The sequence below is a fragment of the Puma concolor genome, chromosome C2 (assembly GCF_028749965.1).
Source record: "Puma concolor isolate L17-30 chromosome C2, mPumCon1.1.hap2, whole genome shotgun sequence".
NCBI classification, from domain to species: Eukaryota; Metazoa; Chordata; class Mammalia; order Carnivora; family Felidae; genus Puma; species Puma concolor.
The window spans coordinates 98,615,319-98,630,947 of NC_141675.1; the positions used below are offsets into that span (position 1 = coordinate 98,615,319).

The 15,629-nt window shown below is 34.3% G+C and overlaps 1 protein-coding gene and 1 long non-coding RNA gene across 46 annotated transcripts in view; one reads left to right on the forward strand and one right to left on the reverse strand.

Annotated features, from left to right (window-relative positions):
• ZBTB20 (zinc finger and BTB domain containing 20) overlaps nt 1-15,629 on the forward strand; it is a 780,465-nt gene that overhangs the window by 129,686 nt on the left and 635,150 nt on the right. The window lies entirely within an intron of this gene.
• The window catches only part of LOC147577442 (uncharacterized), a 111,138-nt gene that overhangs the window by 36,051 nt on the left and 59,458 nt on the right, over nt 1-15,629 (reverse strand). For 2 of the 3 annotated variants that reach the window (XR_015240549.1, XR_015240547.1), the window contains one exon: nt 10,643-11,860. The exons of the other annotated variant lie outside the window; for it this stretch is intronic. This is a non-coding gene — a long non-coding RNA (uncharacterized LOC147577442). Of the gene's footprint in view, nt 1-10,642; nt 11,861-15,629 lie in introns of those variants that run through there. 3 annotated transcript variants of the gene reach the window in all.

Genomic DNA, 15,629 nt, shown 5'->3' on the forward strand with positions numbered 1-15,629 from the left:
TTCATTGTACTGTACTCATTATATTCTCTCTCCTGCCTAACACATAAATCTAGTTTGCTCCCTTACATTTATTCATCTCTTTCTTTAAATGAACATATATTACACATATGTACTTTTTCTATATGGAAATATATTTCATAATCTTCTATTTATGCTTATATAGTAAATCTTTTAGAACATTTGCTGAAATATTTGTTTGGGGTGGATTGATTTTACATCAAATAGTTCTATTACAAATGAAGGCTTTCCTTCTATTAAATGTTACCTTCTTTTAATACCATAATGAGGCAGAACATTATTGTTACAGTTTAACTTTGTGTGGTTGGATGTCCTATAAGTTGTAGAACTCTAAACTAATTTAAATTTTTGGCAGGCTGTTAGATTGAGTAAAGGACAAGAAGCAGTCATGGACAACAGGTTTTTTTATCTCTTAGTTATTTCTATAACTCGTACTTTAGCAGACGATTTTTATCTTGTGACAAAAGTCAGCTTTATATTTTGTGTGCTATTTGATTCTTCCTTCATATATTTGGAATACCATTTTTAATTTATGGTATTTTTAGAAGAAATATTTAACTGTTCTTTTCCTGGATAATAACTTGCATGAGTAAAAAGAACTTCATGTTTGAACTTTTGGTATAATTCTGATTTCTCATTGAAGTCAGGCTTAAACCTATGAAGTCTAGCAGCAACAACAAAAGCAACCTTACTGAAAAAGCATTATTATGTTGTAACATAATAATGTCTAACATCTTACTGTAAAGATGGGGACAGTATATATTTTTATGTATATCATATATGCACACACAGTTTATTAAAATCTGTATTTATGTCACACTACAAATATTACCAAATGAAGTTTCTGTGTAATGAAGCTGCTCTTTTCAATGATATCCTATATTGTGAAAAGTTTTTAAAATTTTCGTATAATGAATGCAAACATGAATCCTTTCAAAAATAACCATATTTGCCTGTGTCCTGCTATACACACTGAGGAGGTCTGAAAGAAGGACAATACCATCATTCTGTTGCAGTGTCAACACGAAGTTCTACTTTTACTATTTAGTTTCCTCTCCTCCATACCCCCAAAATCACCATCCTTTAAAAAAGTATATTCTTACAATTAGAATGGTTGTATCATTGTTAAACTAAGTTTTACGTTAAAATATTTCACACATTTCTATGGAGAATGTTGTCCTTGTCCTCATTTAAAAAAACAAACCAAAAACTGAGAAGAGGCATCTTAAACATGGCTAGACTTTCAGATCAACATAAATATGCAATTTACACATCAGTCTAAGGATTTAGGAATTGATTGCAGTTTGAACCTTTTTTTTCTGAACAGTGGCAGTATTTTGGCCTTTAAGACACAGTATTCAAAATAGTTTGAATAAAAAGTAAGAGAAATTTATCCTGGAGATTAGAATATTTCCACATAATAATTCAGGTGATCTCCTTTTTTAAAAACCTAATTTATGGAAAGGTAAGATTTGCAAAAAGAGATAAATTAAGGAACAGTGGCTTGTTATATGGAATTCTGGCTTGCAAAATATTTTAAAAGTATAATTTCTTTATAAAATTTGATTTGCACTTTATAACATAAAAAAGAACTCTATATTCTAAAACTCATATTTTTTAAACAAATGCAACCATCTATTAGGTAATGCAACTTTATGCATCTAAATGAGTATTATTCTTTGTAAAGTAGTCACCTTGAGAGATATTTCTTCATTTAAATAGTAGAGCCATTGCTCTAAACATCCTAATGTGTTTGAATTGCCTTTATTTTTATTTTTTATTTTTTTTTAAGTTTATTTATGTTGAGAGACAGAACAAAGGAGGGGCAGAGAGAGAGAGGGATAGAGAGAATCCCAGGCAGGCTGTGTGCTGTCATCGCACCTGATGTGGAACTCAAACTCACGAACTGTGAGATCATGACCTGAGCCCAAACCAAGACTCAGGTTCTTAACTGACTGAACCACCTAGGTGCCCCTGAATTGCCTTTAGAGGTAACAACATAAACTTTTGAATATTTTCACTGACCACTACTTTTAATTTGGTTTGATTTTTAGAAATAGTCAAGAGTAATTTAGAGCCATGTTTACTGAATAGAAACAAGTCTATTGCCATAGCAAAACCTGGACCATTCTGACTGGTACAGTTCTCTAAAATCCCTTATCATTTCCTCACCTCCAACTCTGCAACACAATTGCATGCCCTTTGTCCCATCCACTCCATTCACACTACTCTTAGAATTCTAGGGGTATGGCCTGTCTGTTTTGCATGATCAATGAGGGCATTTTTTTTTTTTTTAATACAGAACTGACAAAACCATTTATCTTGTGTGGCTTTGTGCAGTCTCTAAAGGCAATTTCAAAAGAGATATAACTTACAGTGCTTTGAAAATGGTAGAATTATGGAATAAAGATACTACCTCCACTGCAATAGAGGATATTTAAGTCTTTGATTTTTGGATATCTGATATGTAACTTCAGTACAGTGCAGTAAATATGTACTGAGCATATATATTATGCAAAACACTGTAGTAGGCGCTGAGGCAAAATGCAGAGAATAAATAGAGAGGGGAATACTTTTCAACGACTCTACTGCAAGACAGTGTTCTCTTGGAGTTACAAAGCACTACATAATACAGGAGAGAGAGGGATTTGTTTTAACTGGGGCATGATGGATAAATTGAATATAGAAGGACACAGATGGAAACCTTGATGGGTGAGGATGGAAGAAAAGACATTCTAGGGAGAAGTAACTTGCTCAGTTGTAGAGCAGGGTTTATGTGTTTTAAAAAAATGAGGGGCACCTGGGTGGCGCAGTCGGTTAAGCGTCCGACTTCAGCCAGGTCACGATCTCGCGGTCCGGGAGTTCGAGCCCCGCGTCAGGCTCTGGGCTGATGGCTCGGAGCCTGGAGCCTGTTTCCGATTCTGTGTCTCCCTCTCTCTCTGCTCCTCCCCCGTTCATGCTCTGTCTCTCTCTGTCCCAAAAATAAATAAACGTTGAAAAAAAAAATTAAAAAAAAAAAATGAAAATTTTACTTTTTTTTTTTTTAAATTTATTTATTTGTTTCACCCTTCTGTGTGTGTGCCCTGTATGTTTTTCTTAGTAGTCTTGTCTGTGTCTTCCTCTTGCTGTGCCTCCTTCCTTTCATTTTTATCTTTTCCTTACCTTCCTTATCTTTTCCCCTCCTGTTTACATTTCCCCATCTTTTTACACAGAGACAACTATTCTCCTGAGGTTAATATATATGCTTTCAGTTCATAATTTTACTATTTTATATTTTAAATTTTCCTGTGTGTCCCCATGAAATTGGTGTAGTTTTGAATATTAACAAAAGTTATACATACATCATACCTTACTATAATGCTGTGGTTTCCAATGTAGGTACCAAGGTGCTCCCAGAGTGCCACAGTGAACCTACACGTGTGTTGTGGGGTATTTTCAGTTTTCAAGAGAAACGTGGCAGTATTCCACATTTTTCAAACATTAGGTCAGTCACCAACTTGAAGTAGTTCACAATTTCAACATTTTAATTTCAGCATTTAATTTAATAATATTTTAATTATTAATAAAATAAATTTAATTTAATCTCGATGGTGTCATGTGTTTGAGAAGGTGGTTTTTTTGTCAAGTGCTGTCATAGAAAGCAGGAACTGTGTGAAAATTGATATAGAACAGGGAGAAAAGGTGGCCACATCCATTCTGATTCCAAGGCTTGAGAAGTTGTGCAATGCTCAACAGGTACACACATCCCAATAATAACTAAGGATGGTTATGTAAGCGCTGAATTAACATAATATTTTTCTTTTAATCTGTGTTTATTATTTTTTGTATGACCACTAAGTGGCTGGGACATAAATACTTATTGAGTTGCTTAGAACTAAACTACAAAATAAATGGTTCTGTTAGGTATATTTTTAGGCTAAGTTTGCTGTGAAAACATTACTAAGACACTAAGGACCCTGTTAAAAAATAAGAATGAGACATTGAAGGTTCTTGTGAACTGAGAAATATTGAGTCATTCTACAGCATATTTTGGTTTCACTTAACATTATCTTTATGATTATCTATGTTGGTACTTACAGACCCAAGGCATTTTAGCCGCTGTATATAGTCCTGTGCATTATTCCATTGTGTGACTGAGCTTCAATTTATCCATTTCCTACTGAAACACATTTAAAAGTTTCTTCTCTTCCCTTCCCTTCCCTCCCTTCATTCCCTCACCTTCACTCATTTCTTTATTTCCTTCCTTCCTTCTTTCTTCCTTTCTTCTTTCCTTCCTTTTTTTTCTTTCTTCTTTTTTATGTTACAGTCATTGTCCCAGTAAATATCCTTGTAAATATCTCCTTGTATAAATGTGAGATAACTTCTGTATTTGAATTGCTGGTTTAGAGAATATACATTTTTTAACTTTACAAGGTAAAGGTAAGGGTGCGAGAAATTGGTCTCCAGATTTTTCTGAGTTCTCCTTTCTTCATACCTTTTCCAATTAGCGATATTGATAGACGTTTAAACTTTTGATAAGAAGATAGGGTAGTGTATCCATTTGTTACTTTAATTTAATCGTTTTATAAAGTTGAGCTTCTCTTCATATTCTTATTGGCCAAACATGTTTTGCTTTCTCTGATTTCTCCATTTGTATTCTCTCAGCAGTTTTTAAAATTATAATGCTTTTGTTTTGTTTTGTTGTTTCATGATTTGTTGATGCTTGTTATATGTTTGAATAGGAATGCTTTATTGGTTATATATGTTGCAAATAACTTCTCTTAGTCTACTGCATGTCTATTATTTATGTTTATAATGTTTGGAATTTTTTTTGTTAGTTTATATTTGAGAAACGATGTTTTTTTTTCTCAGTTAATCTCTGAATATGGTAATATGGTGTGTATCACTTAATATATTTTCTGTTTTTATTGAGGTAAAATTGGTATAGAAGATTATATAAGTTTAAGGTGTACAACATTATAACTTGGTATTTGTATATACTCCAAAATGATCACCATGATAAATCTAGTTACTACCAATCACCATAAAACTGAACCCCTTCACCCATTTTGCCCAACCCTTTCCCCTCGGGTCACCACCAGTCTATTCTCTGTATTTATGAATTTTTTTCTTTTGTTTTTTTAGATTCTGAATATAAGTGAAATCATATAGTATTTGACTTTCTCTATCTGACTTATTTTACTTAGTATAATACCCTCCAGGCCTATCTGTGTTGTCATAAATGGCAAGATTTCCTTCTTTTTGATGGCTGGGTAGTATTCCATTGTGTATATATACCACACCTTCTTTATCCATTTATCCACTGATAGACACTTAAGTAGTGTCCATATCTTGGCTATTGTATATAATGGTGCAGTGAACATGGGAGTGCATATATTTTTTTGAATTAGTGTTTTTGTATTTGTATTTTCTGATGTTGAATAATTCTTACATTCCTGGGATAAATTTCCTATAATTATTATGTATTTATGTGTATATGTATAAAAATGCACATTCATTTTGCTTTATTTGGTTTGTTATTTCATTTAGAATTTTTGCATCTAAGTTCTTAAGTGAGATTGACTATACTTTTCCTTTCTTGTGTTCTCTTTTTTACTATCAATTATTGATCATAAAGTTACTCAGGTTTTCTATTTCTTATTGTATTGATTTTGTTATGTTGCACTTTTCTGGGAAATTGCCCATTTCATTTCAGTTTGTAAGTTGATTGTCCTTCAGTTGTTTAGTATATTCTCTCATAATATTTTAATGTTTCCTCTATCTTTAGAGATATATTCTCTTCATTCCTAGAGTTTCTAATCAGTGCCTCTTCCTGCTTAATATTTAATGATTAATAATATTTTGATCAGTATAGATTTTATTATTAGGTTGAATTTTGACAATTTCATATGGTTTAAAACAATACTTTATTGTCTTTTCAAGGAACCAGTTTCGGCTTTTTAAAGGACCTATTTTAGCTCTACTATACTCTACTGTACATAAGTTCTATGTCATTAATTCTTGTTATATTCTTTATTATTTATTTCCTTCTTTATTTGGCTTTATTCTGCTATTATTTTTTAACTTGCTAAGTTAGATCCTTAACTAATTAATTTTAGAAATTTTTAACATGTAATATATGCACTTAAAGTCATAAATTTTCTACTAAGTACCACTTTAGCTGCATCCCACAGGTTTTGATATGTAGTGTCTTCATTGTTGTTTAGTTTTAAATATTTAATATTTCCATTATGATTTTTTTGACTCATGGAATATTTATAAATGTATTTTTTAGTTTCCAAATATATAAGGATTTTTAAATTGTCTTTTTGCCTTGATTCCTGATATTATTGTATTGTGGCCAGATAACATGCTTTGTAGGGTATGAATTCTTTGAGTTTGTTGAGACTTCTTTTATGGATCAGTTAATGTTGAATTTTATACATACTACACATAAGTTTGGCAAGAACATACAATGCTCGAGGGGAAAAGTTTCTACACACCAGCTAGTTCAAAATTATTAATTATATTGTTTAAATCTTCTATATCTTTACTGATTTTTTTTTTTTTGGCTCATCTCTTGAAGTATCTTCTGCCTCGGGATTCAGTCTTTCACTTTGTTCACAGTTCTTTCGGAATTTCACCTTAGAATGCCTTTTTATCAGCATTCTATCTAAAATACCTGCTTCTTCACAAAAAGACACACACACACACACACACACACACACACAACACACACACACACACAAACACACAGAGAGAGAAGGAAGCAAACCATAAGCCATAAGACTCTTAACTATAGAGAACAAACTCAGGGTTGCTGGAGGGAGGTGGGCTAAATGGGTGATAGGCATTAAGGACACTTGGGGTGAACACTGGATGTTATATGTAAGTGATGAATCATTAAATTCTCCTGAAATCATTATTACACTGTATGTTATAACTTGGATTTAAGTAAAAACTGGAAAAAAACACCTGCCTCTTCAGAACTTCTCTCTCTTTCCCCTCATCCTGCTTTTTCTTTATGGCATTTGTTAGTATGGGACATTGTATTTTATATTTTATGTTCATTGTCTCCCTTACTGGAAAATACACTTGCTGAAGACAGGAACAATGTTTTATTCACTATTGTTACCTTCTGGGTTGAAAATCATACTTGCCTCCAACAGGCATTTAATATATATTTGTTGACTGAATGAACAAAAGAATAGCTATTTCTGGTATTACGGTGAGCTCCTTTTCAGTTGAAGGAGTTTGTTATGTGAGAGTTCTGTGGCTCCTTCCAAAGTGTTTTGGCATTCTCTTTTATCCCATGACCCTAGATCTGTGCCCATAAGAGTCTAAAGAAATCCAGATTGTTTTTGTGTTAATGTTTAAACTTGGATTTTATTTTCTAAAAGAATAGTGTAAATGCTGACTCCTAAGGTGCCTATGGAACATATCTGGGTTTCAAATATCTTTCATGTGACTTTATACCACCCAGAGCCCTAAGAAGAATTCAGGCATCTTTACTGTTTCTCCATGCTAGTCTAGTTTTTTCTACACCTTATGGAGGGGGAATCCATTAATAAGTATGTTTCAATTGTTCCTCCTTGCCTCTCTTTGGATTTAGGTCTTGTCTGTTGCCCATGCTTTGGTGTTGATATTCCATATAGCATCATAAATACCTGGGTATATGTGAATATGATGCTCTAGGGTCCAACAAGGCTTCAGCTCCTCCCTTGGCTCTACCTTTGAGTTCTCTGTTCTTTTCTGGCAATCAGAGATTTCCCTTTCTATCTTTCATTCTAACTTGGCTCAGTTTTTTAATTATCAAAATTATCCTAAATATCTGTGTATTTGAAGTGGAGAGATATAATCACTAGTAGAATATGACATATTTATTGCAATTAATAGCATTTCATACTAGCCTGACTACTTCTTATAGGTCCATTAGGCACTTTATGTGAATCTTTGTCATGTTTGTTTATAGCATGGTAATTCTTCAGTGGCTGACATACTTCTGTATTGTCATATCAATAATCATATGTGATTTTTTTCAAAGAAAATATCCTTTAACAGTTAACATCACGCAGTGTGTATTTCTTTGTGTGTGTGTGTGTGTGTGTGTGTGTGTGTGTGTGTGTGTGTGTGTGTATGTGTGTGTATGTGTGTGTGTACATGATGGGAGGGAGAGGGAGAGAGAGGTCAGAGTTTAGGTGGGAAGAGAGACCATTATGAAGGAAGTAATAGCTGAGGAGAGGACGGGAGCTAGGGCGAGGATGGGGTGTGGGTGAGATTGCAGTAAGACAGCTTGTAGCTAAACAAGACAAATATTTGGCAAAGCTGCTTTAATTCTTTTCAGTGAGGCAGATGAACATACAGAGTCAGATAAATGATCCTAATGCCAGTCTGCTCTCCCCTTCAACTTCTTGGACCCGATTTCTTTTCATATGTAGCTAAACTTGTCCTTTTGCTGTTACCTGAGTGAAGTTGAGAGGTTTGCACTTACGCTCAATTTTTGGTACTTTGTGATTTGTGCTGTGCTCATGTCTACAGAGAAAAATCGGTCCCTCAGAGTACAAAGTAACTGTCATCTTGATTGTATGTGAAGGCTTCTACTCTATCATGTGATATTAACAGGAACCCAGGATCAGCAAACCTGTGTTCTTTTGGAACTGCTTTTCTTCAGTATTTTCAATACATAGCAAGAACATAGGTAATAAAGGAGGTATTCATGTTTCACAAGTGAGACATGAGCACTCCATCCTCTTTTGTAAGTATTGCAATGTTTTGCGATTCTCTTTCATATCTTTCAAAAGAGAAAGAATCTTCAGTTATTTCTTTAATGAATCAGTTACTCTATGAAGATTTTGAGAATGTTATTTTGCAGACAGATTCAATAATCTTATCCCTATTGTGTAATTTAGTGGTAAGCTTTCCACATTCATCTTACCTGGGAAGGTCAAGCTTTTTATGACCTCAAAAAGTCGGATCCTTGTTTTGTACAGACAATTACCTAAATGTTCCCATTATTTAGAATGGATATTTCAACCATCTCAAGGTTTACTTTTGCTAGAATTCTCAAGTGTTTTCATTTATTGAATACTGAATACAATTGAAGCAGTTTTTATAATATTATCTAAAAATCTTATATTTTCTTATTTTATTTTAAAATTCATGGCTGTATGATGTGCGGATGTAACATAATGGCAAACTTTACATTTAAACGTTATAGCTGTAGTGTTTTTACAGTAGTCTGGCTGAAGCCAAAAAATATTTTGACACCATAGGCTCTAGAGATTTATGTAGCCAGAAGAGATAAAGCAGAATTGGATGTCAGAAAGGTGGATTATTGGTTATCACAGATAGAAGGGCTGATAGGTTAATGAAAGCTGATTGGCACGAGAATTTATTATAGCAAATGTAAAGTGGAGAATAGAAAATGATAGTGTTACTGATTAATAGTTTATCTCATGACAATGTGGATCAATGTGGATCATTTGGAATCTTTATGCACCAAATTTTAGTTTAATTGTGTAGCTATTTTGGTGTTGGGATACAATTTTGAGAAGCATAAAATGGATTTAAAATGTCTTTTAAAAATAGTTATCAATAAGAATCAAGTAAAGGGATATTTAGTTCTTTGGATATATGAAGGTATGTTCTAATGGAGAAATTTAGATGACCTAAAGGAATTTGAAGGAGAAACAATTCTTATGATAGATGTAATGAAAATGTAACTTGAAATAGCCTGACATTTTCAATAAAACACTGGCAGAGAAATCAGTAAACATCTTGAAGACAAAGGAATCATGAGCAATGAACAAAATGAGTTTATTACAAACAAATCATGTCTGACAAAATTAATAGTTGTTTAAAATAGAATTGCAAAATTAGCATGGATAAAGGGAATATATTTTTTAAACTTCAACCAAGTATTTACTGTGGCTTTTCAAAAATAATTTTAATGTTAGGATACAAATAATCCGATGTATTGGATATTTATGGAAAGACAATGAATCATATATAAGGCCAAAATGTAATGCCAAAAATACCCCCAAATTGATTGTGGGATCAGATGGAAGTGACAAGGGTGACCTGAGGGGTTTAGGTCCCTTGACATTCACATCATTCCCCCCAGATAGTATTATAATTCATGTAAAATCAACATGCATATCTCACAAAAACAGCTTCTGACACAAGTCCTCATAGTACCCCTTCCAATTAAATTGTGTTGTTAAATCTCCTCTATGTAGAAATTCAGTAGGCTTTACTGGTGAATTTAGATCAGTGGTCAACAAATCTGTCCTACTGTTTATTTTTATTATTGAGGTATAATTGATATATAACAGTATGTTAGTTTCAGGTATATAACATGATATGATATATGTATATATTGCAAAATGATCACCTCAAGAAGTCTAGTTAACACCCATCACCACACGTAGTTAACACCTTGTATGTGTGATGAGAATTTTTAAGATCTAATCTCTTAGCAACTTCCAGATGTGCAGTATAATATTTTAACTATAGTCACCATAATACACATTACATCCCCAGGACTTATTCATTTTATAACTGGAAGTTTGCACCTTTAGACCACCTTCACTCATTTCACATACAAACCAACCCACCCACCCAGCCCCACCCCGCCCCTCCTTCACACCCTGGCAACTACCAATCTGTTCTTTGTCTCTATGAGTTTAGTTTTTTTGTTTGTTTTTTTTTGGGGGGGTTATTTATTTTATTTACTTTTTAAGTTTTTTTTTTTAATTCCAATTAGTTAACATATAGGGTAATATTAGTTTCAGGAGTAGAATTTAGTGATTCATCACTAACATATAACACCCAGTGCTCATCACAGGTGCCCTTAATACCCATCACCCATTTAACACATCCCCTCACCTACCTTCCCACCAGAAACCCTCACTTTGTTCTCTGTAGCTAAGAGTCTGTTTTATGGTGTTTGCCTTTCCCTTTTTTCCCCCTATGTTTATCTGTTTCATTTCTTAAATTCCACATATATAAAATTCCATTAGATATAAATAAGATCATATGATATTTGTCTTTCTCTACTGACTTATTTCACGTATCTTATAATGCCCTCAAATAGCAAGATTTCCTTCTTTTTTTATGGCTGAACAATGTTCCATTCATTGTATATACATGCCACTTTTTTTTAAAATCCATTCATCCATCTATCAGCTAAGACTAATAGTCTTAGCTATTGTAAATAGTACTACACTGAACGTTAGGGTGCAGATATCTTTTTGAGAGAGTAATTTTGTTTCCTTCACTCACAAGTGGAAATCTGGATCATAGGGAAGTTCTATTTTTAAATTTTTGAGAAACCTCCATACTGTTTTCCATACTGGCTGTACCAATTTACATTCGCATGAACAGTGCACAAAGGTTTCTTTTTCTCCACATCCTCACCAACCCTTCTTGTTTCTAATCTTCTTGAAAATAGCCATTCTCACAGGTGTGAGGTAATTTGGTTTTCATTTGCATTTCCCTGATGATCCCAAAGTTTTTGTAAGTAAAGCTTTATTGATACAGGCATGTCATTTGTTTATGTATTTATTGCCTATGGCTGCTTTCTTTTTTTTTTTTTTAACGTTTTATTTATTTTTGAGACAGAGAGAGACAGAGCACGAACGGGGGAGGGGCAGAGAGAGAGGGAGACACAGAATCGGAAGCAGGCTCCAGGCTCTGAGCCATCAGCCCAGAGCCCGACGCGGGGCTCGAACTCACGGACCGCGAGATCATGACCTGAGCTGAAGTCGGACGCTTAACCGACTGAGCCACCCAGGCGCTCCTCCTGTGGCTGCTTTCATGAGATGATGGCAGAGTTGAGTAATTGAGACAGAAACTGTATTACCTACAAAGCCAAAAATGTTTATCATTTGGCCTTTTACAGAAAGTTTGCTGATCCCTGGTTTAAATGAATGACTTTTTTTAATCTTTAGAAGTATTTAGAATTTTTGTCGAATATGGGCATAGGTAGAATATTTGTACACTGAATGAGGGAGGCAGTGAATCTGTACATGTTATACTTAGGGTCTAGTCGTACCCTGCATCTTCCATCTTTCATGGGTATTGACTCATCCATTTTAGCAATAAACATCCAAAATGAGATATGTGACACTGTCACTGCCTTCATTCAGTTAAATTCAACTGTTCTTGACATTATAAATGTTGATGATGATATATCAGTAGGTTTAATGGGGGAATACAGAGGGAACTGTGGTTAAGAAGAGCAATGATGTTAGTCTTAAGTATCAAGACAAGTTAGGTCTAATTCTATGATACTCTCTTTTGTTAAAACTCTCAAGTGTCATCAAATGTATCTTGGATCTTTCTCCTAAATGTAATTATGTTAGGGGCAGAGCATTCCTCAGTCTGGGATTTAACTTAAAAAAATCATATTGTTCACTGTAGGTAAAAATATTTACAGATTGAATATTAACTCCATAATTATTTTTGTATAGATTTATTCATTCTTCAGATATTTGAGTGCTTACTGTATGCCAGGCATAATGCCAGGGGAAAGTGATTTGGCAGTGAATTACATGTAGCTAAATTGGTAGGATCCCTAATGTAGGAAGACACACAGTGAATGAGTTTTTAAATAAACAAAATGATTGCAGAGAGTGATAACCTATGAAGAAAATAAAACTGGATGGTGGAGGAAAGAGTGACTTGGGTGGGAAAATATGGATAACGGGATAAAGAATAATGGGGTGCCATTTGAGCTGAGACTGAATGATGAGAAGGGGAAGCCACCATGAAATGATCTGGGGGAAGAGCCTTAGAAGACCAAGTTCCAAAGCCCCAAACAAGTGTGGCTTGATAAAGGCATAGATAGAAGACAAGTGTGTCTGGATCCTAGTAAGAGTTTATGTGTGTCATGTTAATTTGAGATCCATGTTTGTGTCTGTGTGAGAGTGTTAGTGGGAACAGCGCATAAGGATAGCCTTCTGTATGTATGTCTTTATGATCAGATTTTGAAAACTGAAATGTGTCTGAGCTAAAATGAGAGTGATTGAACTGATCGTATGGGAATCAATTTTTTGTTGAGTCCAAGGGAAGACCATGGAGAGATGTGTGGATAAGAATAAGAAAAGAGAGAAAGCATTGAGATAGAGTTTTGGAGAAATTGGAGATTAGCATTCGTTGTTTGGCTCCCGGACCATGTAGATTTCAATTACATGAACACTCCTTAACATATTATAGGCCTCAATAAATGTTTGCCAAATCAATGTATACTGGTTTAAAATCTTATCTCATTGGATTGGAGGGTAAAATTTCTTTATTATTTGGAAGACAGAATACACAACGCAACCAGATTATGGAAGACTTTATAAACCAAACACATTGATATTCTACGTGATTGGGAATCATTACAGGAAATAAGGTAATGGCTAGATGATTTCCTAATATTTGTTTTATTATGGCATATAGGATGAGTTAGAGACAAAAGTTGCTGAAGATGTTATTTTATTTTGACCAGGTTTTCATTCCCAGCCTGACTTGGCTGCTTTGGAATCAATTACTTCATAAAAATCCCTGGGTCTAATGAAGAAAAGCTGCCTCAGTTACCAAGGTTCTTTCTTGTTCTGCATTCTTGCATCTATACTCCTGTTAGCCTTGTGCTGTGCTTTTTTTTCCTGTTTATCTGATCTTTAACCATTTTTAGGACTCTGAACATTCTGCCTTATTTTGCCTTTTTATATTTGTATCTCACTGGTACCTGCTTAATTGCATTTATGTGTGAGGAATAATTGAATAAAAATTAAATGGAACAAATTTTTAACTGAAAACTCTTCTGTACAAACTATAAAAATGGAATTTTTTTCTTTGTGTCTTTCTTTTCTTCTTTCCTTCCTTCCCTCCCCTCTCTCTCTCGCTCTCTCCCTTTCTTCCTCTCTTTCTCTCTTCCTTTATTCCTTTCTTACCAGCCTTTGCTCTTTATGGGACTACACGAAACATTAAGGTTGGTGCACCGAGAGCAGATGAGACAAGTATGTCGCTATCTCTGGGAGCTCTCAATCCGTCAGTGAGAAAGATATGCCAAGGAAATGTTCATGTTGTTGCAGCTAACTTAGCCACTGGAGCATCTTGTAGGCCCTCACCTTTGGGAACTGTGATTATGACACTATGGGCCATTCATCCTGTTGTCTTGGTTGGCCTTTAGACTGTACAATCATTGAATTTTGTATCTCACTGGAACTTTTTCCAAAAAGGAAATGAAGGGTCAGATTTTATTGTAGGATTCCACATTTAGTGACATAGTGACATTTTGTTTTTTTCCATCTGGGCATTTAAGTGAACAGCAGTATATAATTGCCAGCTGCACACAGGTGGTGCCAGTTTTGTCAGCAACCTAGGAACAACTCCTCAAATGTTTATGTCTGGGAAAACCAGTATGAATGTGTCTTGCATGGTAGTGAAGACTATATTGTGTTAAATACACAACCACGCAAGAAAACCCATCAGCTCATGACACTGGAAACGTAATATTGTTTGCAGAAGTGCAGACTGAGTGGCCAGACTGTGAATGCATCCTGGTTCTGCCATTCAGTAGAGAGGCGATCTTTGGTGAATCACGTAATCTCTCTATGCCTTAGTTTAAATGTCAATAAAATGTGGAAAATGACATCTGGTATCTAGGTACCCACCACCTAGAGTTTTTGTGAGGTGTAAATAAGTAAATACACATAAAATACTTAGAATAAAACCTCACTACAGGGAATGTTTATGTATGTGCAATTATCTGATAATTTTTAGAAGTAAAGGTGAACGTTAAATAGCTTTCTCTCTGACACTGCCTCCTCTAAGAGTTAAAAAAGTGTAAGAAAATTGTTGCCGCTTCTAGAATGTGGAATGATTTGAAAACAGTACTATTTTGTTTTAAAGCTCAAACTCTGGTAGTGCAATTATCCTAAAAGGAAACATACTTAACCTTTAACCAAGACTAAATTAAGCAGAGTTGTTTTTACACTCCCCTTTTAGAGGAAAGGAAACAAATCATAAGAAAGTACTTCACTATTAAAGATGTCTTCAAAAAGCAACTTTAAACATCCTTGTTCTGCCTGGGATCACTGTGTTGTCTGTACAATCTCCAATGTGTATGCATTTACAATTTTATAAAATTCTAAGGCACATGATCTTTTTGTGGGTCCCTGGACTCCTAGAAACATATAAAATTTTGAGAACATGTACACTTTTCTAGAGAAAGAGATCCTTGGTTTTCTATCATCTTCTCAGAGGGGCTTATGACCACCCCCCCCCCAAAAAGATTAAGGGCCATCCTCTATGGCAGTATAAATATTTCATCTTTAATGAAGAAAAAATTATAAAACCCTATTTACCAAGGCAGGGAAATCTGCTAGTACATCTTAGGTTTTTAGTTAAAAGAATCAAAACAAAAACTTTATTTTCTCTGGTGAACACTTAGCTAGCCAGAAATTTAATTAGCTGGCCTTCCAGGGAATCAGTATTTACTTGTGTCAAGCAGCAGTCATTCTTAGCTGAGCTAGTATTTTGTCCAGAGAAAATGATAAATTTTATTTACTGTTCATTCTTTATTTCCTTGTAGTTTCAGAATTATTAACATTTTCCATAGTTTTATAGTGGTATATTTCTTA